We start from the raw sequence: 26,503 nt of genomic DNA, 5'->3' as shown, positions 1-26,503 counted from the left end.
CAGATCTGAGATGGGGACTGTGTGCCTAAGTGTTCAAGCAGCAGTCTGGGGTTTGAGATTGCTTTTCAGTACTGAGCTATGGCCTGCAAGGTGAAATATCCCCTTAGTCTTGGGTGCTAGTCTCTGGGAACTTCAGATAAGACTGGATGCTGCTGGATTTGTTTTACTAGATGAAGGGCCTTGCATGAATTTAGTGTTCACAGCTTGGAGCTGCTCTGTTAAAGGCTGGCCTTGTCCTGGCAGTTCCCTGTTGCCAGCCCCATCTGGTGCTGGGGTACATGAGTAGGACAGGGAGGTGGTGAGAGGTGGCTATTCTTAGTAAGCCCAGGATCTGAGCAGGCAGCTGTTATCTAACTTCACACTCCTCTGGGCTCTGCAGCAGTCCCACTGCATTTGTGTTCATCACCAGGAAGCCTGTGATGTTGGGAGAAAACTGTGGACGTGCCTAAGGTAGGATCAAGCCTGCAGGAGCTATCATTATCTGAGCACATTCATTATGGTTAAAGGGCCTTGTCTTATAATTATATTCTCTCTATAAATTACATTTTCATTTAAAATTATTATAAGATGGCTGGCTAATGATTCTTCCCCTTTGATTATTTATAGAGTATTTAGTTAGCATTAGCTGTGACTGCTAGGATGGGTTCCAGGCTCAACAGCTTCAGAGTAAGGACCAACAAGCCTTTTTCAATTGCTTTTGATTAGGGAGGCATTATGGCACTACTGGTGGAAACACTGAGGTGGGAGGGGCGGACTGCTTCCTGCTAGGAGATGCTGCCCTGAATTTGAGCTTTCTTGGTAAGCAGCCAAAGATATCTTTAGGCAAGTAGTGTGCTTGCAGGACACTTCTCAATAAGGAGATGAGGTGGGACTCCAGCTCCTCTAGGAAAGGCCTAAGTGTCAGCCATGCTCAGAGAAGTCTCTGGCCACCTGAAATACCCTGGAGAAGGGTCACTGGAGTAGAGACAGGAGGGATCTCCCTGCACATGGTCAGGAGCTTGGTGGGGGGAGGGAGGAGAGGTGATTGCTGGAGGTGGAGGCTGCAGTATCAGGGAGCAAAGTTCAGTAACTAGTGCTGGTCCCTTCCAGGGACCAGGGCATGTTACCCTCTGTACGGCACTCTTGTGCAATTATCGGAGGAGGGCCATGCTCTAGTGCCTGGCTTTTGAAGGTCTGGCTTCAAAAGGGACCTTTGAAAGGAAGGGACCTTTTGCAAATCAACTTCCTAGTACCTATGTGTTTAGTCTGTGAAATGGGGGTAAAACTCCACCTTATTTTGCAGAGGGATTGCAAGGATAATTTTATTAATATACATGAGGCAAGCCAATATTCCAGGGAAGAGGCTATATCTACCCTGACTAATGAACATCTGTCATCTCCAGCACTTAGAAAGGTAACAGTAATGTAAGTGAGATGCTAATGCATACCTAGATACTCTTGGAGCTATCCACCTATTCACACAAAACAAATTAACACCTGCTCTGTGAAGTGTAGGGATATTCATTCTCACAAACATCTCTTTTCATAAAAGATACTGCTAATATATAGATACAGTCATTTTCATAATTAGGCAATTAACTATGCCATTAAAAGTGAGTTAAGTTCATTGAACCAAAATGAAGAGCACCAAAAAATTAAAATGGGAAGTCACACATAGGCAGCCCAGGGCAAGGTATAGACTTTATATTTTTAATGTTGATGGCTCTGTGATGACTTCTGACTCTAAAATTCTTGGAATGATAAATCAGCTCTGACAACTGTAGATTCAGCTGCTGAGGCATCTGCTGTTTTTTTTGTACTTTCTATGGCAAATGCTTGCTATAAATCCATGATTCAGAGGATAGGGGGAGGATACTGGATAATGCCTGTTTGAGCAACTTGCGATATCAAATGTGCTTCTGTGAAGTTTGGCATTGTGCTTAGGCCACAGAAGAGTCAACTTGTCTTTATCAGGGCCCCGTGGGCAACTGAGGTTTGCTGCACTCTGAAGGGAGTGTTAAATCATGCAGTTCCTGTTATATCTTAACTGTCAGTCTTCAAAAGACTTATTTCCTTTCCTTGGGATAAGGACTAACTAGCCAAATCCTTCCAGCTTGGACCTTGTTTCATGTTTGTCAAGATGTTGCATTGAGGTAAGAGTGGTGGCAATGCTTCCCTCCTGGTTTTCTCTGGCTGTCCTCTCCTCTCTGGAACTAGGTTGCTCAGGCTGGCTGCAGCAGCGGTGTGCAAGAAAAGTGGGCCACACTTTGTCGGTTTTAGCATCGGCCTTGGGATTGATGGCATGGTACATGTTCTTCAGCCTGTTTTACCTACTCTTAATACATCATCTGTTCCTCTAGCAGCTCATCTTGCTTTGAAGTATGGCTCCATCTACATCTTCTGGAGTGTCTTTTTCCTTCTTGCTCCTCCGTCAAGGTGATGCACCTCCTTCTCCAGCTGCTCTCACTTGTAGAAATCAGAGGATTATTTCTGTGGCATTTTTTCCACTCAAATGTCAAATAGAGACTAGATTTGGCCAGAACTTCCTCTGGAGTTGAACTTTTCCAATTACAGTGGCTAGCATGACAAACTACATCCAAACAGGCTTTCCATGGATTGTCTGCTGAGCTGTGCTGACTTACGCTGGCTGTGGATCTTGCTTCATGAGGATGTTCTGAATATATATCAGTTGACATCAGTCTACAAGCTCCTGAGCACTTGCTTCTTTTCATGTGACTTAAGATTCCTGTGAAGGGAGAAAAGTACTAAAAAAATCTCAAACCTCACTGAGTCTTGCAACAGCCACTTTACCCTTCTCTGACTGGTGATCTCAGCTCCACAGAAGTGCTGCCTCCTCCCTTCCCCCTGCTTTTTCCTCACCCTGAGACTGTACAGAAGCTAAATAAAATGCTTAAATGAGAGCATAGTCTGAGAATGAAAGCAAGCCAACAAAATCCTCAGCAAAAAAGTCAAGAAACTATCAATAGGGAAGACTGTCAAGGTGACAGCTTGCTCAGATTTGATTTCTGTGAATGTCTTATTAGCTTTACATCTTCCATCTATTCTAGAAATGTATTGTCAAACTATTCTCCAAACTGAGAACTCTTGGGTCTTTTGAGAGTCAGTGAGTGGGAAAGCTTTTGTACCTGGGATGAATCATGACCCCTATTCTCCCTTTAATGCTTGAGATGATTCTCATTTGGGCACTTCAGCTGATGCTTTTTTTTGTCATTTTCTTGTTGTCCATGGGTCTTTTGTACATATTCCTTGTTCTTTTTGAAGTATTAAGGATAGTTCTGAAGATCACATGTTCATTTCTCTCCTGCTTTTTGAAATGTATATATTGATTATTGATCATTTTTCACAGCCAGCCCAGCTGGAACCTGAAGTTGACTGGACAGATGAACAGAGCCAGGGAGGAAAGTTGATGCCTCACTGAGCAAAAAGAGTAGACTCCCAGAGGATTTGATTTCAGCTCCTCCATCCTGTTGCTAGTGGTAGGAACAAGTTACTCTGAGCAGGTGCAAATTGGGGCTGTGTTCATGCAGGGCAGTCAGAGGGATAGAGAATGCATTATTGATACAGGCAGGCACTTTTGATGCTATTTATGCTTTCTTTATTGTGTGGTTCTTTACCACCTAGTTTTGATGTTAAACTCATCTGAAATATTCCTCTTTCGTTTGCATGTATGTATAGAGGGAGCATTTTGGGGGCAAGAGTAATATGTAACTGTCTCTTCTAAGCAAAAGTACAGAAGTAAAAATGAGCGGGTCATAACAGTAATGCAGAAGATGCTGCATCCTGTTTCTGTATGTCTGGGAGGATCACATTCTTGTCCAGGTGCAGTTGTTCTGAGAGGACTAAAACTAGATTTTTTTTTCCCCCTACCAGATTTATGCTGATCTGTAAGTTGTGTAAAGCTTTATTGGTTAGGCACAAGTCAGCTCACATGCTGGGTTACCTGACTGCTAAATGGTAAATGATGCTTGGCTGAATTCTGTTTGGTGACATTGCTATATGGCAGCAGCACTAGTAATACATTATACTGACTTGAAAGTATTTTTCTAGAATGGGTAATTTCCTACGCAGAAATGTCATAGGCCACACTAACATCCTTTCTAATCACCATCCATATCAATGGAGTGTTTCACTATGCTTATGCCATTAAATATTCTTAGTGTGGACATATCTTAGATGCTTGGGTCTTTTCATTTCTAAGAGAACCTGCGCATCAGTATAATGTCCTTTAACAGAATTGCTGCTGTTTTCTTAAAGGTAAAAGGAGGCAAGCTGCTGCATTATAGCAGCATTATGTTTGGTATGACATGTTAAAGCCATTAGTTGTGTATTTTCATAACTGACAAGCATGTTAATTATATGCAAATTATATCTAAATATTTAAACTAAAATAAAAACAAGCCACTTCCCCTGTTCTGTAACAGGTATTGAGCTCTAGCTGTGCTACTGCAAGTGTCTCCGGGAGGCTGGGGGTGACGTGTCACATGTGAGGCGGTGTAGGGAACATTGCTTTCAACAATGACCTTTAAAGATTAAAAGCATTTGTTCAGCACACTGTTTGGATGTACAAAGTAGGTTTGACAGCTCTATTGAATTTCTACAAACTAGCTCCATATTGAAATTCTATCATGATGTATTGTATGGTGCCTTGTTTGGGTGCTCGTTTATTTGGAGGTTGTTGCTTGTGGGAGTTGAGAGACGAGGCTATTACAGGAGGAAACTGGAATGAACTTGGCAGACTTGTGCTTGCCTGCAGTGTTCAGGATGAATTTCACAGAAGTGCATTAACTACCCTCCATGCTCAGGGAAATGCATGCCCGTGCCGATCAGGTCAGACTTGGACATTTTGAATTGGCTTCCCTCCACAGAGGTTTTTGCGCTACCCCTAGGGAAGGGAGGCTGTCTTTTCAACAAAGCTTGTAAGCATGTTAACTTGTAATAAAAAGCCTGTTCTCTCCCATATCTAAAGAAATAGTGTGGAAGGAGCTTCTGTCCTGCTTCAGGCAGAAGTTGTGCAATACTTGTTTTCTGCAAGGCTGCTAATGAAAGGTCTTATTTAAGTTATGTATGAGATTTTTTAATTGTGGGGAGGTGTGCTCTTTTTTTCTGCTGTTGTATCACTCCAGCTGTGGCAGAGGCTCGAAGCTGTGTGTTGCTAGCAGTGTCTGCCTCCTGTGGTGTTTGTGCCTGTGGCAGATGCAGCACCAGCAAGGCATGAGTGCATGAACCAAATGTCTTAGGAGCAAGGACTAACATAGGCAACTCGTTTGCTGCTGCAAGTCAGGACATCACTGCATGTATCAGCGGGACGGACAAAGCTGAATTCTGTCCTTTTCCAGCCTTTGTGGTTTGTGATGAGAGGCCTGATGGTGCAGATAGGAAAAACTTGCTTTCACTTATTTCCCTGCTTATTCTGCCAGGCCAGACAGCCTGATTGCAAGGCCCAGATCTCCAGAGCCTGGCAGGGCTGGGCTGCTCCAGCACTTAGCTTGAGACTCTGATTTTGAATTATTCCAGCATGTTAGTTTCTTTCCTCCCTTTCTCTTGGCTTCTTTCCAGGAAACTCCACCTGTGGGGGCTGCTCCTGCACCTGCCCTGCAGCTGGCTGGAGATACTGACAAATGCACTTAGAGCAGTTACAAACTTTCAAGTGAAACATTGGCTTGTTCTTATGCAAGTCTCTAACTTCATCTGTTCTCAGCTGGCAAAATGAAAACAGCCTGGGTAGCCCCAAATAGAGACTTCCCCCCCCAGCCAAAGGGCGGGCCTGGTGCCAACTAATTTCAAGTGAAAGCCAGCCAAGGAGCTGAGGTGTTGGATTAGGTGCTGGAGAAGTCCTAGGACAGGATGTCAGTGGTCCTGGACCAAGTCTGGGGCTATGATGACAAGGTTCTGGCTGCTCATAGTATTGCAGCTTCTCTTGCTGGCACTTCCATGCACCAGATGTGCAGTGGATCACATCCAGCTGGCAGCTGTGCACAGCAGGTTTGGGGTGCAGGGAGCAGGGGAGTGTTGCAAGCTACCTACTCTCACATCTATGGAGATGGAGCAATAGTGGCTTTAGTTTATTCAGCAGAATAACTCCAATTTAATTAATCTTGAACTCCACTTACTGTGCAAATTCTATCAATTTATCTGCAATTGACTCATGACTTGCAGAACTAATGATTTTTTTTTCTTTGGGGGAGAAAAACAGGAGGAAAAAAGCGACTGTTCACTGAATCCTCCTTGCTTAACTCCACATCTATGCAAACTCTGCCAACTCTGATTCTTCTCGTGCACACTAGCATCTGCAAGTTCCTTCTCTTTGTTAGTGTCTTATTGCTTATGCTGGTTTGAGCAACAACAAAAATGTGGGAGTTAAGACTGCAGGTGCATGATCAAGTTATTGCCTCTTACTGAGTAAGTGTGTGTCAGATGAGATGCAGTGATGGTACAGGTTGTAACCCTGGGAGAACAAAGACAATTTGAAAGCATTTAGTTGGAGAGGTTTAAGTTAGGCTTGCTTACCCTTCCTTTGCTGAGGACTAGCAGGATGCACATAGCTAGAGGTTCAGTTAAGATGCAATTAGTTTAGCCAGATATATGCCTGTTGTGTGTGGGTATTCCTACCTTGCAAGTATTGTTTGAGAGGTAGGATCTAGGCTCTGTACAACCTCTGGAGAGGAGACAGTACTACTTAGGACAAGCTGGCATCTCTCTTACGGAGTACATAACTCACTAAGATTCAATCTGGACACTCGAGCTGAACATTGTGATGGGAAAATCAAATGTTTTCCAGTGCAATTAGGGTATTCTATGCTTCTGAAAACTCTGGTTAATGCCAGTAATGGACTTGCACCTCTCCAAATATTACTGTTAGCAAGGAGTCTCTCAAGAATTCATTGGTAAAAGCTTCTGGCTAACTTCACTTTCTTTTCCTGTCTCAGAAATCATCTGCCAATCAAGGTCAGCCAGCTGGACGCAATTTGTGTATCTGAAATAAAGGAATGATTCATGAACTAGGTCACTCAGTTTTAATTATCCCTCATAAAAGAGAAGAAAGCAGCTCTGAGCCCAGCCCAGTGTGATGAGTGCAGGAATGGACAGCTCTGCACAATGTCTCCCATTGTCATGGCCATGTCACGGCAGAGACATTTGGGAGCTGCTCTGAGGAACAGATGAGCGGGAATTTATACACAAAGTTTCCAAGGGCCCCACTGGCTGCATGTTTTCTAAGAGGCTCTGCAGCTAATAAGCACCATTCCCATGAAAACCGTCCCAAGTTATGGTCATGGGGCTCACTGGAAAGGTTGCATTTCAGTCCAAAGCTTGCTCTTCTCTAAGCAACTTGCTTTACGCTTAGTAATATAACACAGTAGCAGTTCTTGCTTGGGTGGTACTGGTTCAATGTGTGCTGTGTAATACTGCTAGTGAAGAAGCCTGTGAACGTGCTTTAGAACAGAAAGGTTAAGTGTCATAGAATCAGTAAGGTTGGAAGGGACCCCTGGAGATCATCTAGTCCAACCTCCCTGCTCAGCAGGGTCACCTAGAGCATGTTAGATGGGGTTGCATCCAGGTGGGCCTTGAAGATCTCCGGAGAAGGAGACTCCACAACCTCTCTGGGCAGCCTGTTCCAGTGCTCTGTCACTCTTGCAGGGAAGAAATTCCCCCTCATATTTAGGCAGAACTTTCTGTGGTTCAATTTCTGCCTGTTGCCTCTTGTCCTGTCACACAGAGCAACTGAAAAGAGTTTGTCCCTATCCCCTTGACACCGTCCCTTCAGGTATCTGCCTGTGTATCATGCAGGATGCTTGAGAGAGACCTATCAGAGCCAGAATCTATATTCCCTTTGCATTTTGTTTTCCTTTTCCCCTATGCTCCAGTTACAAGCTGAAAAATGAGGGTCACTTAGTGGATTTGAGATTCTCAAGTCAGGCTGTCTAACATGATTTATCTTTTCAAGAGTGGTTTAATTTTTCTATGGGTTTGAAAAAGACATTTGATCATAATGTGCAGATTTTGTTAGGTGTGCCTCCTCTAATCCCCTTAAGCTGTAATGACATTCAAAACTGTAGTATTTTACTCCATTGTAATCTCACCATTGCTTCTGCCTTTTTCCTGCCTTTTTTCCCACCAACTATCAGGCTCAGGAGCAAGCTCGTTGTTATCTTGTGACCTTGATATAAACTTACCTTGTGTGTTCTCCTGCTAACAGCCATGCATCTGACCTGCCAGTGCTGCCCCTGCCTCTAGGTCCTTCCTCACAGGCCTGGCTGGTGGACCAAAATGCAGACCACCAGCTGTTCCAGGGACTGCTCTCCAAGTGCCTGCTGAGAGAGGCTTTTAGATGAAAACAGCCCTGAAGCAGACTCTTTTCAGAGGCTGTAGATTCCTAAAAAGGCCAGGCCTATGGTGACCTTTCCTAGGTGCAGACTGATTCTTCCGAAGGCTTATTATCTAGAAAGCTTGCGTCGGGGAGCAATTTGAGTTCAGTGCCCCACTTAGCTTCAGATTTCTCAGAACCATTTAGGTCTGTCCAGGCTTATTAGCTGATTGACATTATTTATGCTTTTTGAATGAGTTGCCCTTCAAGATAATATCTAGGGCTGAATGCTATTCTTGTCAAAGGCTATTATTTGGCAGAAAACAGCTAAAAACAGTAATTTCCCTTTCAGGTTGTAGAGCAGGTGCTTGGTGTTAGATCAGAAGCTAAGAAGGGGGAGGAGAGGTTAAGTAAATAACCTCCTAGGCAAAAAAAAAAAAGCTACTTGTTGAGGGAACACTTCATAATTAGCTTCACCTTACACAAATCCTTGTGATTGAATTTGTTTCCTTGTAATGCTGAGCTGCACATCCTTTTCTGCCATGGCCATGTCCCCATCTCCTATGACTTAGTGGTCTCAATTTATGCATGGATTATAAGCATTCTTCTACAGATGATTTTAAGAGCACCTATGCCTGCAAGTGTGACCAGATGATCTCAGACCCAAGACTGACACAGCAGAATCAAGGTTTCTTTGCTTAGGAAATAGACTTTCCTTGAGTAGGCCATACTGTGCCTAATACCAGCAGGTGGTGTTCCTGGGTGGTGGGAGCTTTTCTGCCTTTCTAAAGACCTGAGCAGTCATTAAAGCACCAGTGTATATAATCTGATTTTGAAACAAGTTGAGCATGCTGCTGCATACAGGTTACCTGGCTGCATGTGCTGCAGCAGAGGTGGAGCTGAGCTGAGCCCTGTGGGAAGTGGGATGCTTTTTATCTCAGTTCTGCAAGTGGGTGATATTGGAGGGGGGGAGCAGGACATGGATGCATGTGGTTATATCTGAGATCGGGTGAGGTGCCAGGCTCTATTTTTTTCTGAGATGATAGTTTTTTCTGCAATATATACCACATGGATGCTAGCTTATATTTATCTCAGTACTAATGGAAATAAAGATCCAAAGATGATGAGCTTTTACTGCTTGGCTGTAACAAAGTGTTTCCCTGGGGACAGGAGTCTTCACAAATCACATGGTGTAGTTCCTGTTATCCTTCAAACACCTTTACATTTTTGTCCAGCTACTTTACCTTAGTGTATGAGGCAGTGTCTTTACATTGTGCCTAGCTCCAAGGTTTCTAGCAAGCCTTACTTTACCGTCAGTCCCATCCAAACACTCCTACATCTTTTAAGGCCTGGCACATTTAGCAATGTGCTGCTTTACATACAGCTGTTTTATGCTGGAGGTGTCCCAGTTTAGACTATCTCAATTCCCATCAAAATGGTACTGCAGGGGAAGTTTTTCATCCAGTTCCATTTAAAGCACTTCTTACCGCCCCCCCCCCCATCCAAGGCTTAATGTAGAATCAGGTAATAAATATTAGACTTAAAGCACTACAGATAAAGGAGGCTCTGAAAACTGTCTTCCCCAAGGCCTTGAAAGATTGCTGTCCGGCTGGGCCTTGCCTCCGCTGCAGCTCGCCCTGCAGCTCTGGTTTCTCACCGCAGGTGCCTTGCAGGGCTGCTCTCCGGGCTGCGTGGCAGTTGGAGCACCGCTTTGTAAGCGAGCAGATACCAACTGGAAAACAGAGGAAGCTCCTTTCTGACACCATCTGCTCTTCTCTGAATTGGTGCTGGTGCCCAAACTTGTGAGCTGCACAGACTCAGCTTTGCTCTTTTGAATTCTGGCACTATTAAATGGCCGGGGATAGACTGTTTATTTTTGCCTTCACATTTAGTCCTTATAAAATATTCATCAAAGTTAAAAGGGATTCTGCTCTAAAAAACCCCCCCACCTTTCTCTGACTATTACCAAGTCCATGGAAGGGATAATGTTTATAAATAGCAAGAGGTCCTGACAGGCTATTCTTGGAGGAGAGGGTGGTGGTCAGCCATGGATGTGGGCTTTAGGGTATATTGGTTAAGCCATCTGTATAGTTGATGGGTTTGTGCCAATGTGTCTGGAAGGGAGGATGAGATGCATATGCTGCTGGCCACACGAATCGGACCCGAGCTGCAGTGTTTGCTAAGGAAAATGTAGCTTTTCAACACTTATTCACGCAATTAACCAGCCAAGAAATGCAAACAAAGGCTGGAAGGCAGGGGACTGCGGCTCCAGCCTAGATGTTTGTAAGTGTCAAATTTGATTAGGATGTTTTGTTTTAGTTGGCCTGGCGCCCGCAGCAGGTTGGCCCATCTGAAGGGAGAGCTCTGCAGGCACCGCTTTGTTGTGCGCTTTGTGGAATTAGGTGCTTGGTGCCTCAGCAGGAGCAAAGCTCCCTTGGAGCCTCGCCCTGGAGACATCAGAAGGCTGTTGAGGGAAGGGGGCACGGCTCCAGAGAGGAGCAGCTGAACTCTTTCCTTGTTGAGCACGCTCCTGTTGTGGAGGAGGAAGGGGGCACAGCTTGCAAGCTGTTCCCTAGGCCCTGTGCAAGGCTCAGCCCGCTGCAGCCGCTGCTCCCAGCACATCAGCTGAAGCAGGATGTATCTTTCAACGCAGGGCATGTACTTGGCACGGGGCGAGCAGCCGTCGCTGGAGGCTGGGATGTCTCTGCGGTTGGGAGATGCTCAGCTGCTGGATCTGCCTTGCTGTGGTGGCTGGAAGAGGCTGCTTTGCAGTGGCAAATCTGGTCTGGCCTCATCTCCTCCTTTTCTGGCTATACTCCCTTCTGTAAAAGCTTGGTCCCTCTTCTGCGACTTAGTGGTTGTTTTTCTTGCTTAGCTTTTCCTCTGTGGCCTTTGCAGTCTGTTTGAAATGGAAACACAGGCTTCTGTCCTGCTGGAGAACCAGGCCTGTTTACTTTCCCTTTTGGAGTAGATTAAGCAGCTGCTGTTGGAGCTGGGGCACAGAGTCTCTGCAGCTCCTTACATCAAGTCCTCACTCCACAGGCTTTCACAGGCATCGCTCTGCTTGTGTCTTAATTTTGTAGAAATGTAGTTTTTGGCATAGTCTATCCTTTTCTTTTTGGTTTTGAGGAAGGAAAGTAAAAAAATGTGCCAGGCACACTTTCTTCTTGGGATGCATTGTCCTGCCTGGGTGGGAAATGTTTGCACCTAACAGGAGATTGTGCTGCTCTCTTCCTGACAGCTCCCTTCCCTCCACATCTCCACCCTTCTCCCCTCCTTCATATCAAACACTGCCCCGGGAGCTCAAGGCAAGCAAATATTGTTTCCAGAGGATTAGATTAGTTATGTCATTCCTGCTTGTCATGGGTCGATTCTCTCAAAGGTCAGCTGAGGAGCTGTTTGTGGAAGGCAGAGATAAGGGAGAGCATGGTGCTGTGAGTTTGCTCAGGCTCCTGCCTGGCGAATGGGGTGGCCAAGCAGCCCTCCATCAGTGTCTGCCTCCGAGAAGCAAACGAAAGTCTCTTACGTCCACTCCAACAGTATGACATAGGGCAAGGGGGATACCTTAAAGTTAAGAGCTGCCCCTGCCTTGAAACGAGTGGGGATGCCATACATTGTGTATGTTGTGGTAGCTTAACTGAATTTGAATATTCCCAATGAATTTGCATGTGTTTCCTGTAAATGTTTCTCTGGTGAAATTGGTGACTAAAGCATGTCCTGTCTGGGGTGCTCCTGCCAATTACCTTTCACAAATCAGATCAAATCTGTGAAGCTGAAGTTGAAACTCTAAGGGGACACTTGTGGTCCACGTTAGGGAATGTTAGGATTGTTATCCACTGACCCACTGCACAAAGCAGTACAATGAAGAGCAAAAAAGCTGGCCTCCAATTTGGTTGAGGAGTCCAAGGGAATGAAGCAAAGAAAAAGCAGAAATTGGATGTATATTTATGTAGATCCTTGATCTGAATAGGCTTGTGCCAGATGCATCAGATGACTCAAATTTCTGGATAAATACTTGTCTAAAAAGGAGATAAACCTACTCCTCAACAATTCAGCCATATAGCAGATTCTTACAGCATTATTCACCCAGTCTCAAGATATCCAGAATTAGCTATAAGGGAAATGATGCTTCCTTCTAGAATTAAAAACCTCTTCCCAAATCAGTAGCACCCTTTGAAAGTGGAGCAGTAGCTCTTTCTGACTCTGGGAGCTGAGTCAGAGCAGGCCCCCCTGAACCTCCCTAGGTGCACAAGCTCTGAGCCTGGTTTGCAGATGCTGGGAGCAGCTGGGTGTCCACTGGCCTCATCAGGAGCTCTTGAAGAGAGGCTGAATGAGTATTCAAAGCCTTTAAAGCTTTTGTAGCTTTCTTATTTAAATACTGAAAGTGACAAAATCTACATGGCGTGACAAGGGGAGTGCAATTCTTCCTACTTGGTAATTGGGAGCACTGGGTAATTAGAGTGTAAATACAGGGTCTTGTGCTGACAGTCACTGATCTTACTGAAAGCAGTGTTTGGCATGCAAAAGCTGTTAACAATGCAGGGAGGAGGCATTGCTAATGCATCCAAATGCACTTTAATTGAGGACCACATTACACTGGCTTAAGTCAAAGAATTTCACTTCAATATCCAAGGTTGTAATGGCTCTGCAGACCAGCTAATGGGAAGCAGAAATAGAAATGCAAATGTAACACTTGAAGAAACACTGTCGGATGGAGGTGTTGGTCATCTTTCCTTTTGGAAAGAGGTACATGTAAGAGAAAGCTGGAGTGTGATTCACTGGCTCTCAGCCCACCCAGGCAGCTGTGTTACTTGACCCAATCATTACCCCATGGATGCTCAAGTGAGAGCCACGTGTAAACACTGAAGGCTACCCAGAGGAGGGGAAAAGACTGCACACTCGAGCAAATGAGATAAATAGGTTTGCTGCATATCAAGAAGATCAACAGCTGAGTTAGATTAGCACAGATTCACTGGCTTGGCTTTAGGTAATACAGAGAGGCTGAAGCAGAGCTGGTGCTGGGGCTGTTGTGTTTTCTGAGCAGCCTCATTACAAGTCAGTTTAGACTCTACTCTAGCACTTCTCCCCTGCTCTTCAGTTAAATGTTTCAGCTTTAGTTTCCTATCTACCTATATATAGCTTCAGCATTTAGCTATTAAGTCATGACTTGGTATCTTAGCTGCTGAATCTCCAGTTACCATGTTTTTCTCAAATTCTCAGTTTCACTCCTAGTGAGCCATCTAGATGAAGTTAGAGGTCTCTAAGATGTGAGCAATCCATGAGGAGACTGGGAGACCAGGGAAACCAATCTGATTCAGAGATACTACGCCTCAGACTTCAAAGCACTAGATGAAATGGATGCTAGGCCTTCTAGCTGCATGTATTTAGAATTGGAATTTTTGAGAAAGAAACTGTCTCTACTGATCAAAGCTATCGGTAGAAAACTCTGAATAATCTTGAATCTTCCCCTTGTTTCTTTAATCAATTGATTTGCTCAGAGCTGCCTGCCCTAAAGGTGGTTGAGGCAGTAGATCTATGCATGGTATTTTCCAAGATCTAGTGGGACTTTTAGTTACTAAATTGACTTTGTATCAAGGGATTCAAATTGTCCCAAATCTGAGCTGTTTAGAATCCTGTTTTTACTAATTTGTACTTGAGATCTCAAAATGAGTTTTTTCTTTCCAAACTTTCCTTGATTATTTTGTCAGAATGCAGGAAGACCACCAGTATTGCTGGGTTTTGGACCAGGTCCTTTTTTAAGGAAAAATTTTGAATTCTCAATGTATGATGTCTCCTTATAATGAAGTGTAGGCAAGATGTGTGAAAGTTTAAATTGGTTGTGTAGCTGAGACAGGAAACAGGTAGCTGCTTGGTAAACCATGGATGGATAGCATAAATCTATGGATACCGCAGGGGAAGACTTAGCCAAACATAAACAGCTTTGGGAAGCCAGAAATGTTTCTAAGCCCATGAAAAGAATAATATTTGGGGCAAGTCAGATAGTTTATACACACAAGATGGTGGGCCACCATCTCCAGAAGAACAATGCAAGCACCTCCAAATGGTTTGTGTGTTTATGCGCAAGCCAGCCAGAGATGAGAACGATTTCTTGTGGCTTTGGCTTTTCTTATGGAATGTGTGTACTTCCAAAGCGAAATGGTTTCAGAGCATTCTCAGGAGATAAAAGGCCTGTGGGCTTTGAAGCTGATACTACAAGTAGGACCATATTTATATAAAAGTAAATACTGGGAATGAGAACTCGAGCTTACTGTTGGTGTCTCAGGCTGCAGTGCAGCAACAAGTATTCTGCTTTTCAGTTTAGTTTGGCAATCAGACTTGTTTTCAGAGGCAAACACTGGGGGATCACTACTGTTTGCAAGAAATGCAGCTGCCGAAGTGATTGCTCGTGGTTCTAGGCATTGCTCCTAGCAAATGCCGCAGTACTCTGAGATGTTTGGGAGGCAACTCCATGGGTTCAAGGACAGGGCACTTCTCTTGAGTGCTCTTTAGAAGCTGGATTGCAATAGCAGCTACTGTTTGTCATGTAAGACTCTAAAGATGCAGAGCAAGGAACACTTTTCCCCAAACTATTTGTATATTCTCAGGTAGTGGGAGAAAGGGGCAGATACTGAGGTCCTAAGGCAGGCAGGTGGTAGGAATGGAGCTGGGATTCTGATTTCACAGATCCTTTACCCTGTGGTCACAGCCCAGCCCTCCTCACCCTGCTTGGGTTTCATCACAGCATCAAGATGGTTTGACCCTCTTTTTCCCAGAGATGGAGTTTGCTCTTGCCTTGCTGTCCTGGGTAGCCCCAGCTGCAGTCCTGTCTGAACACATCTGAGCAACATTTTCCACTTTCTTTGAAGTACTTAGTGTATTGCCTTTTGTGCCTATCAAAGTAGTGTACCATGCTAGTAAGCTCTTTTTGCAGGTATGATTTGTTTGCTTTGAGTTTCAAGTGGATACGTATTTTTCAGGTTGCAGCTCAGCTGCCTGTCATGTTGGAAAGTGAGAAGTAAGCATCTAGTGTTTTGATTCTCCTTAGCAGGGAGAGAGAAAAACCACCCCCTTAGGCTCTTCAGAAAATAACTTACCTGTAAGTGGCCCTCCAGTGTGCTGGCACTGCAGCAGTTGAACCACAGCACAAAGCTATGAAGCTGCTGCAAAGAGGAGGGTGGTGGGAGAAGCATGAGCCCCATCAGCTCAGACTGACATTTAAGTGTGTTGCTTTCCTGTGGACAGAAAGGGGAGTCAGGCCTCAGCTGGTGAGATTTGCTCTTCTGTGAAGTCCTGCTGGTATCATCATACTGTTCCTTTGCCTCTTCTGCCCATGCTTAGAGGGGAGCTATAAACACCGGGTAAGAACAAGTAGTTTTCTCTCCATGCTGTGAAGAGAAACCAGAGCAGAGTACCAAGCACCAGCCATTAGTGTGACTTTGGTAGATGCTTAGTGCTTGTAGACTGAAGATGCACTTCTCATCTTTGAGTTTTCAAAGATAAATTAACTTATACTTTATTATAGTTCTGTAGTTGCAGGTAACCTAATTCTCTTGATTCCTGTGTGAACTCCTGCCTCAGTCTTAGGCATTTTTGCATTATCCCCTCTCTAACAGGGAAGCTGATCTGCCAGGGCCTCTTTGAGCCCTGTAGGTTGAGTCTTACCCAGAGCACAAGTGATACAGAAGTGTAACCACAATGCAGCCCCTCAGGAGCTCCGAGTCTGTAGATGAGAACCAGACTGTCTTTGCTGTGAGCATCTGCCTGCTGCTGCTAGGCTGTTTTTTGAAACTCGACTTGAGAGAATTGGGGAGAAGATTGTCTGATGTGACCCTTAAAAGAAGAGGGAAAGAAAGGATGGCTTGAGTGCAGACTGGGATGAAACTTCCCTTTCATGTCTCATTCCATAAAAAAAACACAGGAAAAGTTAAATGATATGTAAGTCCCTAAGGGAACAGAATTTAATTATAGAAAATGACTGCCAAAAATCTTAAAATAATTAATACCATTACTTTCAGTTTAAGTGTTATGGAAGATAGAAAGGAAGGAGAATTTGTAATCCAGAGGAGAGGAGCTGAATTCAGGGGGCTGTTTTATTCAAGGTATTGAACCAAGATGATTCTGAGAAGCACATATTTTACTGTTTCAATTAGCCCAGATTACTTTCTAGGCTAGCAGGCAGTAATTATTACTGCAATGAGAAAGCTTTGCAGGCTTTCTGATTCGCACTGTATATACTGAATGAAATACAGTAATAAACTGATGAAATGAAGCTGGATCTTCAGAGCGCTGTCTCTTGCAGCAGACGGGAGGTTCAAGAAGACATTGTAAATTAACAGTATGCAAATGTAAACATATCTGGCAAATTAATAAAGTGTTTATAAGCAAAAGCAAGAGAGCATTTTTTTAAAATGCCTCTCATTAGAGGGTGTGGTTGCAGAGTCAGTGGGAGCTGTGCATGTGCCATCCTTGCAGCCCTACTGAGGATATATGGTGGAAGTTAAAGGATTAATATGAATGCTTTGGTTACTTGTGCCTGAACTCAGCATGCCTAATTTTATACACTTAAATGAGGCATCTATACTGGGACTATGGTGGCTCGAGGGTCTCTTACCCAGCTTATCCCTGGGTAAGAGTGGGAGCGTCCTTGGCCTATGTCTTACCTCTCTGCTTCCCAGTCTGTCAGAGGACGTGGTGCCTGTGTTGGGATGTGGAGGGCTTGCAAAGCCAGGCTGCACCTCCCAGTGCAGGCACCTCCAGGAGACTGCCCAGATGGGACCAGCTGTGCTCTACCCTATTAAACCTTTCCAAACAGCAGTGCCCAGAGCACAGCTGGGAGATGTTTTTAAGGAATAATGCAACTTCAAATCCATTTTCTTCTAGAGTAGCCTGTTTTTTTTCCCCCATATTTGCCTAGTTAAAATGAGAAGAGTATATGTCTGCCTCATGCATTACATAATACATACTTAGGAAGGCTAGAGAATAGCTTTCTAGTAATTCTTATTTCTTATGCTCCTACAGCTGTACAGAAACTATTTGAACAGTAGAGGAGCAGGGAGGAGCCTGAAAGAAACATGTTCCTGTTGAGGGAGACTGAAAGTGTCTGTAGGGACAGACTCTGCTTCTTTCCTTGATGAGTGGTACAAGAGGCTGTTTCTGATCTTAAATTAGTTGAGGAATGAAAGCTTTCTGCTTTTTTGAGGAGAAAGCTTTATTTTGCAAGGAGACCAGTCCCTTGTTCAAGATGTGGCCTGTATCCTAGGCAGTTCCCAAGGTACATTTCTACCCACCTGGTACTCTCTCTGACCAAATCTACTCCAGCTCTTAGCAGGCAAGAGAGAAGAGTATACCCTGACAGGAACACTGGCTTTTTTTTTTTACTGTGAAAAAGGCTCTGTTAAGGATCTACTTTCATGATTCCTGCTGCCAGGCAGGATAACAACTGGGGCTGACGGAGAGTTGTCCTGGGCAGTGAAATCCTAACTCAGGTTTTGCAGTGCATCTGCTCACAAGCACAGTTGTGAGCTGGGTATTCTGGTCCACCAGTCAAACTGACATTTGACTGTAATAACGTACCAGTCTGTTTGCCACGGGTTTATCCTATGCTGCTTTCCAGCTGTGGGAGTGCAGAGATGAAGGCTGAAATCCAATCCACATGGAAGATAGGCACTGATATCAGTGTCTATCAGAGGGTTGTGCAGACTCTAGCCTTGACCTCCCAGCTCATGGGGTTTTCTTGTGTGTGAGTTTTGGTTTGTCTGGAATCTGATCTTAAGATCTCTAGCAGAGTGACAGGAGAGAACAAGTAAGGTCTTTCAGAGTCCCTCAATGGTGGCTGCATTGTGAGGGGTGGCATTAGGCAACTTCAACTTCTGCAACATTTCACTGGGGGAATTGTATTGCCCCTGCTTAGCTTCTGGAGGAACCACAGGAAACTTCATATTCAACCTCGTGTTCTCTGGGTGGCACCTGGTTCTCATTAATGAAGCCTGCTTCCCCTACTATCCCCTAAGTAGATGCCTTTACCAAGAGAAGTCAGATGACAAGGGCAGCCTCTGACTCTGTTTCTGGAGACCACTAGTAAACCACTTCACAGCATGATGGTACTGGCAGCAAGAAAGCAATCTCTGGTGCACTGCGCACAGCACTGGGGAGCCCATAAAAGGGGTGAGTGGAAACTTGCTTAGATGAGGTAGCATGAGCTGACACTTGTCTCCTATCCTGATGGTGTGCCATGATCTAGCCTTTCACATGGGTGGATGTAGAAACAGCAACAGTAACAGGACTAGGAATGGAGTAGAGGCTTGACCTCTAATGTTTTCCTAAAAGTAGAGCAATTAGGGTAAAAGCCTCTTTAGTGGTGGTGTCCCCCATCTTGGTTTCCTTTGAGAGGAGGCAACGAGTGCGAAGCTTCCACACTTCACAGAGAAACAAACACATTTAAATAGAGAAGATGAAAGGGGGAAACAATTCCATTTGTTGCATTTTGGAGGCCCTTTGGAAGCTTTTATCTTTGGAACAATCTCTGTTCTTTTTCCTTGCATAATCAGGATAGAATTGAGTTTAACAGGCTCATGCGCTGATACTGTTAGTGAATTCATGATGCTATGTATTGCAGGATGCTATCTTCGAGGCTAATTTTCATACGTGTTAAGAGGATTTCAGCCACCAGTGCCCAGCAACTATTGGGAGCCTTTCTGCTGCAACCTGTTAGTGTTGCTGTCAGCAGCAAGAGCTTATATCTACTACCTATGCAAGAAGGGGACTGCCACTTTGTATTCATCCCTGCAAAGGATTTGGAGCCCTTCAAAAGGAAGGAAATAAGAGGATATAAAGCTTTATTATTTATTTTGTTATTACCATGATCAACAAGGGTGGGAAATGATTTAAGAAAAACTGCCAGAGGAAAGTGATCTCTTGAAGCTGTCACTTCAAGCCTGGATGCCTTGTGGGCAGATCTGCTCCAGTCCAACATAATTTGTCAGACCCAATAATTCTTTCTAGTTACTTCTTTATTTGCCCTATGTTAGATGGGAGGTCAGTTTAAATGATCTGATAGTCCCTTTTGGCCTCAGAATTGCTGACTTGTGTTCATAAAGTCAAGAGCAGCAGCAGACATGGATAAAACCAGCTACAATTTAAAACTGGTATTTAGGGATGCTTTCAGAAAACTAGACTGAATTCCCTTTTCCCCATCAATATGCCTTTACTGTTTGAGTGGGGTTTGACACTACCCTGCACTTATCTGACCAGGACAAAACTCAGCTCTGTGCATCTAAATTCCCCTCCAGAAAAAATGAAAAATTTCTTTGCAATGCACCAAGGGGCATTGACAGTACAGCAATCTCACAGAGTCGGTAAGGTTGGAAGGAACCTCTGGAGATCATTGTCCAACTTCCCTGCTCAAGCAGAGTCACCTAGAGCATGTTAGACAGGGTTGCATCTCAGCTGCACTGCAGTCCAAGTCACTGATTTGCTGTCTATGAGCAAAAACAATGCGTGGCTGGAGTGTAAGTTACTAAAAACAAAAACTGTGCCCCTTCTCCCAGGCATCCTAATGGGCTGTTGGAAGTAACTCACATCAGAGCATGGGGAAAAATACATATAAATATATAGTTATATTAAGGAAATGCAGCAAACAACTAAGAAAGCATAGTAATGAGGGACCTGAGGACCATTCATCACTTCAACCCCTGTATGTGGCTGCATAAATAGAGCCTAGTGATGTCTTTGTTGCGCTGATGGAGAATAGTTTGTCTTGAAAGCGTGTGTCTGCACAGCTCTCTTAGCCTATGCTTTTATGAATGTAGATAATGCAGTTTCACTTAGAACCATAGAAAAGGATGAAGGATGAGGTTCTCCTAATTATATTTATTGTCCTATGGAGCTGGAAGTTGCCAAACTGTAGCTGCTTGTGTTCCATTTGGCAGAGCCTTGATAAGCTTGTGAATGCTTGTTAGCTTACACATGTCTGTTCCTTATCGTAGTTGTCTCATTATCAGCATTATTAACTTCCTGCAATGTCCCAAAACCTCTCCAAGTAGTCTGATTATAATCTGCTACCCTAGTTCAGGCCAGGTCTTTAGCACATACATAGGCTTAAGCAAACAAGCAGTGTCAAAACATGGGTCTAAGCTGGTGCCTGAGAAGTTTAGGGACAGAGCTCTGGTGGGCTATGGTGGCAAGGCTGGATGATGATTACTTCATGGAGGAGGAGGAGGTGGGGAAAAAAATGTGCTTTTAATGACTGTGTGTGTAACTGGGAACAAATGGATATTTCAATGTAACTCAGCAAAGATGTCAAGATGGCACTAAAAATATTTCCTCTTTGAGACTTTTTTTTTTGTTTTGGTTTAGTTTTGGGAGAAGGGAAAAGTTTCTGAGCTCAGGCTTCTAGATTCCTTTGAATATTTGAAATTCTCTGTTTTCATTAAAAAATAATAAATTGCATTTTGACTAGCTGTTATTTCAGAGAAAGTCTTTCAAATAAAGACTCGAGCCAGACTCCAAAGAATCAATCGTGTAATTTAGGCACCAATCACCTATTCACTACTTTTATAAAAATTCATGAATATTAAGTCCAGTCTCATCCTTTTCGAGGGTCTTATTCTGATGTTTTTGTGCTTGATGTTTGTATAATCCAAGCTTTCAGGTATTACAGTGACTATAGGCAAAGAAATCAAAGCTGAGACTGTAAAAGCCTCAGGGAAAGCTTGTTCTTTGTGCAGTATTTGTACAGCAGGTACCACAGTGTGGTTCATAGCTGGCAGTCTGGGTACCTCCAAAACAAACAGTCATAACCTTCAGCTGCCCTCGATGCTGCTTTAACAGCTCACCCTTTTTTAGTGCTGCCCATCCCTGTTTCTCTGTGCAGGTATTCTCCATTTGCAACCCTACCCTTTCAAAAATAACAATAAAACCCCCTCTATCTTGGAGCTGCAGTGACATTTTGAGAGTCTCACCACCCTGGTGCTGTGCTGTGTCTGATTTGACTACCGTAGGAATAACCTGAGCTCCGTGATGGCACACTGTGCTGCAGCATGGTCGTCTCAGCTTCTCTTGGAGTCTTGAGGTACAGTTGCAATACTGGCATGCAGAACGCGGGAGGAAATCTACTCCCCATGAGAAATAGATATCAAAATCTTGATCTTTCTGGGCTCAGAATGAAAGGACAAGAATTGAGAATGTACTGCTGTGCTGAAGCTTGCGCTGCTTCCCTTATAAGACAATATTGTTGAAGCATTATGTATTGAATATTAAATAACTCCATATTTGTTAGCTACAAACATACTCTAAAGCATTTTAAGAAGGAAAAAAAAGGACTGAAAGCAAAACATGGGGAGAAAGCAAAACTAAATGAAACAATTTGCATACATCAAAATCAAATATAGCATTTTGATTTGAAAATTTGAATTTGAAGGAAATGAACTGTTTCATTTGTCTCCGACAAAGGAGATGGGTCAGGGACAAGGGCGCAGGCGGCTGCTCTGTGGTGTTTTGGAGGGTAGAGCTGTGCTAATAGCAATCCCCTATTTTTTTTTCTTGGAAAAAGTTCATTTGAAAAATGAGATGTTAGCTCAAAAAACCAGCTCTACAAATAATAACTATGGCTGAAAAGAAGCCACTCTGGCCCTGCCTGATTTTGCTATGCTCAGGCAGAGCAGAGTAGTTGTTTTGCTCTAATACCGATCCATAAAGCTGCGATTAGGACTTCTGGCTTCAACGCTGCTATTCAGCAGATGTGCCCATTGTAAAACTCGCTCTCTTCTGTTTATTCCCTGCCTGTTGTTGCCTTTCAAACATATCCGTTGCCCATCACCGCAATGCAAACCTGCGTGTGGTGCTGTGGCCGCGCCACTGACACCTGCGAGGAATTTATCAGCGCGTTCTCGCGGCGATGATGGGAGCCAGAACAATCCTATCTGCTCCGGTGGCGTCTTGTGGCTGCCTGGTGTCGTGATGAGCTGCTGTTCTTCTCCAAGTAAATATGATAACCCTGAGCGAAGCGTTAATAACGGAGGTCTCTGATTCTACCCTGCAATTGTGCATGGCCTTATCAGCCTCTCTGCAGTGATTATTTTCCTGGCTCAGAACATCATGACTTTATAGTTGAGAAAACCCTGCGTGGAAGGCATTTGCTTTCTTGGCAGCCTGGCTCAGTCATACAACCATAGCGTTTGAATAGTGTTTTTTCTTTTTTTTTTTTTTAATTCCTATCTGTGCAAAAACTTTAAGGGCTGTGTTCTCCTGTGATATAAACCTATATGAATTCTGCTTCACAAGGAGCTATGGTGGTTTCCATTAGCTGCTTTTTCTCCAGTGTTTCCAATTTGGCTTTAATCTCAAAACACGGAGAATAAAGCAACATACATTTTTACCTTTCATGGGACAGGCATGCTGCTGGTGACCTGGCCAATGATGTGACTCTTTTTGCTGCTCTCTGTTTTATTTTCCAAACTGACCTGGATTTGCAGATAGTCTTGATCCTCTTTAAAACTCAGATATTTAGCAAAAGTACCATTTGCTGAAGGGAAAACTTACCTAGTAATACATATCATCCATTTTGGGCCACAGATCGGGCTGTGGAATGCTACTGCAGGGGAAAACCTAATGGTTGCAAGGCAATATTAGGTCCCCCTTGAAGGCTGCACTGGTGAGCAGAGCTAATGAAGCTGTCTACAAAATGATAGCAGCAGGGAGCAGATAATTTATCCTCATCATTGCACTGCTGTGCATCTGGCAGCGTGTCAAAAAGGCTCTTCCCACGTTTGCCCAGGAACGTGGCTGCTGACAGTAGCAATAGTTTTTCAGGCCCTTTGGGACCAAGTGTGCGTTGTGCTTTGGGCTGGCCCGTGGCTGGAGCTGGTCCCAGGTAGCTCTGCTGAGCAAGCAAGCAGCATGCCACGAGCAGTGCTGTTGTCCCCTCCTTGGGACAAGTCAAATGGCACCAGTGGTGCTGCGAGGTGCAGGCTCAGCCGGAATATCTCAGCCTTCATCTTTTCTCTTGACTCTGGTACCAGTTAGAGGAGGCTTCTTGGCAAAGCGGGTCTACCAGTACCTGCGTCCACGGGGCTCTGGACGTGTCTTTTGCTTCCTTACTTGCCCTTGAGGCAGGGGACAAAGGAGATGGGTCAGGGACAAGGGAGCAGGCGGCTGCTCTGTGGTGTTTTGGAGGGTAGAGCTATGCTAATTTTAGCCCTCTGAAAGTCAGCAGCCTTGTAATTAAGGCTTTGAGCTGTTCTTTTTTTTGCCTTCCCTTTTTGAGGTCATGTTTACCAGGAGAAAAATAACTAAATAAGAATGTTCTTGGGATTGAGGCTAAGAACCTAGCCTTAGAAAATGCTGGGTTTGGAATGACTGTGGTCCTGAAACTCTTCCCACAGCTCTCTCTCGATTTTTGGTTAAGGACAGCAGTATAAATAAATACAAATAACAATAAAACTTCCAAGTTATATGATCCTGTCACATTGCTCAAGGCCTGAAAAATATGTCCACCCTCTGGCTGACCCTGTGACTCTTGATATTTCTGCACGTGAGGATTCAGCTTTTCATGCCTATTTCTGTCCAGGTTTGAACTTGTTAAACCCTGTTGGTAGTGGTGCCTTGCTTCACCTGCCAGTTAGCTGCTCTATCAAACTGGCTGCTGCTGTCTGCAGACTGCTCAGCTCAGAGGGTCAGAAGCAGACCTGGACCCTTTGCCCTCAAGGTGCTTGCACCTCAAGCTACTAGGAATCAGTGTCCAAAAGATCTCGCTAGATCCTAGCTCCAATTTTCAGTGGCAATGAGTGTAAAAGATTTTCATGCAGGACCTCTGAAATTGGAGTTGCCTAGTCCAGAGACTGTGAAGATATTGGCAGAAGATAATAGTCTTCTGAGGCACAAAAAGCAGCAGAAATAGTGAACTCTGTACTTCTGTGCCCAGCAGGAATACAACAAGAGGCTCGGCAGTGGCACCTGGGATTTATGTCAGACAGCGGGAAAACTTTTTATCAATACTAGAGCTGAGCACTGGGATGAGTTGTTCTGTGACGAAACATAAGTAGATGGTTTAAAGGTAACACACTTCTGATTAGCTTGGTCTCTGGGCTGAGAGGCAGGTAAGGTGTCTGGTCCTGTCCTTGCTCTGCTTGTAGCCTTGGGTGAGTGGCTGTGCTTTTGCTGGAACATAAAGGCACTTTGCCACCCAGGAATTCAAAGTGCTGTGTAAAGTAGGCTAAGAGCTAAATCATGTAACAGCTAAAGGTAAGTGTGTCCTACAGGCTTAAGTTTATAGGAGCACATTTTATGTCATGAGTAATAATTTATTGCTGTAAATTACCAAAATAGATGATTAATTGCCCTGCATTAGCACCGCATTCTCCAATGAAATTAGCACTTCAGACATGGAGTAAAAACATATTTCATCTCCTCTTCCAAAACTGAAAACAGTAGCACCTTCTTATCTATTAATCAAGCCCTACATTAATCAGGATAACACACCATAATTGTGATTACAGTTAGAAATCAATTAATACTCACCTTAAAATAAAGTGTAGAGAGGGAAGCAATTAAGGTAATAGAGCCAGCGCATCCAAATGAGACAAATATTATTGACAATACCCAAAGCACATTTTTCATTTTTGCATCCTTAAAATCTTACAGAAGCTGCTGGGGAAAGAGGCTGAGCTGGGACCTGTTTCTCATCAGTCGGATGTATCTTGAGATAGCGTTTAGGGCTAAGCAGTGCTTTGGCGGAAGCCTGAGGGTGATGCACTGTTTGCGGTGTAGGAGCAGCCTCAGGCTCCACAAGTGCGGGCACAGAAATTGAGGCAGATGCCATGCAAAGACCTCTCCTTTCCCACGGCTTTTCTTACGCACGTGTCTAGGGTGTCTAATGCTGGACCCAAGGCTTGTTGTGCAGCCAGTGGGGAGAGGCAGAAACTAAAAGCCTGAATTTTGCAAGTGTGGCTCCTCCAATGGTTCCTGTGCCCTTAAAGCCCTTTGGTCTCTGCAGCATCTCCTCAGCCTTGTCCTGCTTTGTTGCAGAATGGGCTTATTTGTTGTCCTTTTATTTCCCTATTTCAAAACATTCTGGCACTGCTTACAGCACAAAAATTTCCATAATGCAGGGATATAAACACACTTCAGCTGCGGAGAGATTAGCCTCTACAGCCATTAGAGTGAAATGTTAAATGTGGGTTTTGTCTCCCCTTATCCCTGGAACTAATTCCGTATTTGGCATTTTGCTTCTCTGGTCGGTGTTTTTGTCCTGCTGATTTCTGCAGCCTGATTAATGTTCTGATTGTCCGGGCTTGAAATGCAGTTGAATCCTTTAGTTCAACGTAAACATTTGCGGCACAAAGGAGAGGGGCCGGCAATGAGCCATCAGTAACATTAGCTTGGTGTCTCATGCCAGGCTCAAGTAGATGTTTATACATGTCACAAAACCACTACATATTTTGGCAGCATTGGTGATCTCCCTTCAGAAGAGGTCCTAGATCGTAGCGGGGGGCTTCGCAGATCAGCGGGAAGGTGCTTTGGCGGAGAGGATCGAGGCTGGTGCGTTGCGGCGCTAATTCGAAGTGAAAGATAAGGCTCCAGCTGCATCTACACAAGGGCTGCTGGATTAGGACTGGTAGAGCTGGCTCTTTTCTAGCTCAGACCTGAAGGCCCTTGGAGGAGCACTGGGTGTGCCAGAATGAACGTATTTGTCCAGGACTGGGCATGGCAGGTTAGGCTCAAGGTACAGTCACAGGCGGGATCGTGAGCTGCGTTAGCGGGAACTTGCGTAGTCCACGACCAAGGTGCGTTGGAGGAGGAGGAGGGAAGACCCAGAGCTAGGGTAGCGGGGTGCGAGGCTGCTTCCGACGGAGGCACTGCAGCATGGCAGAGGGAGGTAAATCTCTGCAGCATGTTCCTCCACGGCGTATAATAGTGTTTGAGTTCAGCCTCCTAGGCACCACCGGTGTGTGGAAGGTCTCGGACGTGCTCAGAGGAGGACGAGTGAGCAGCCATGCGTGCCAGCAGCCTCCTGGTGTGCAGCAGAAGCTGAGCTTTCCTGCAGAGCAGGTCTATCCGTGAGGCAGAGGCTCATGAGACTTGAGAGCCCCATCCTGGGATCTGGGGATTGCTCTGTACCTAGGCCTTGCTGCGAGGACAGGCTGGCCTCCTGCCTGGGTCCCTCCCTCGCAGAGACCTTCTGGGCCCACGGACTCCTATCGCACT

At 44.6% G+C, this 26,503-nt stretch overlaps 1 long non-coding RNA gene across 1 annotated transcript in view; it reads left to right on the top strand.

The window, feature by feature from the left end:
• Positions 1–402: 402 nt before the first annotated feature.
• Positions 403–26,503, top strand: part of LOC134150540 (uncharacterized) — a 113,787-nt gene continuing 87,686 nt past the window's right edge. Inside the window, exon 1 of the long non-coding RNA XR_009960670.1 lies at positions 403–450. This is a non-coding gene — a long non-coding RNA (uncharacterized LOC134150540). The remainder of the gene's footprint in view (positions 451–26,503) is intronic.

Source organism: Rhea pennata, chromosome 24, assembly GCF_028389875.1.
Source record: "Rhea pennata isolate bPtePen1 chromosome 24, bPtePen1.pri, whole genome shotgun sequence".
NCBI classification, from domain to species: domain Eukaryota; kingdom Metazoa; phylum Chordata; class Aves; order Rheiformes; family Rheidae; genus Rhea; species Rhea pennata.
The sequence above is the reverse complement of the archived record's forward strand: the minus strand, read 5'-3'. Positions and strand labels throughout refer to the sequence as shown.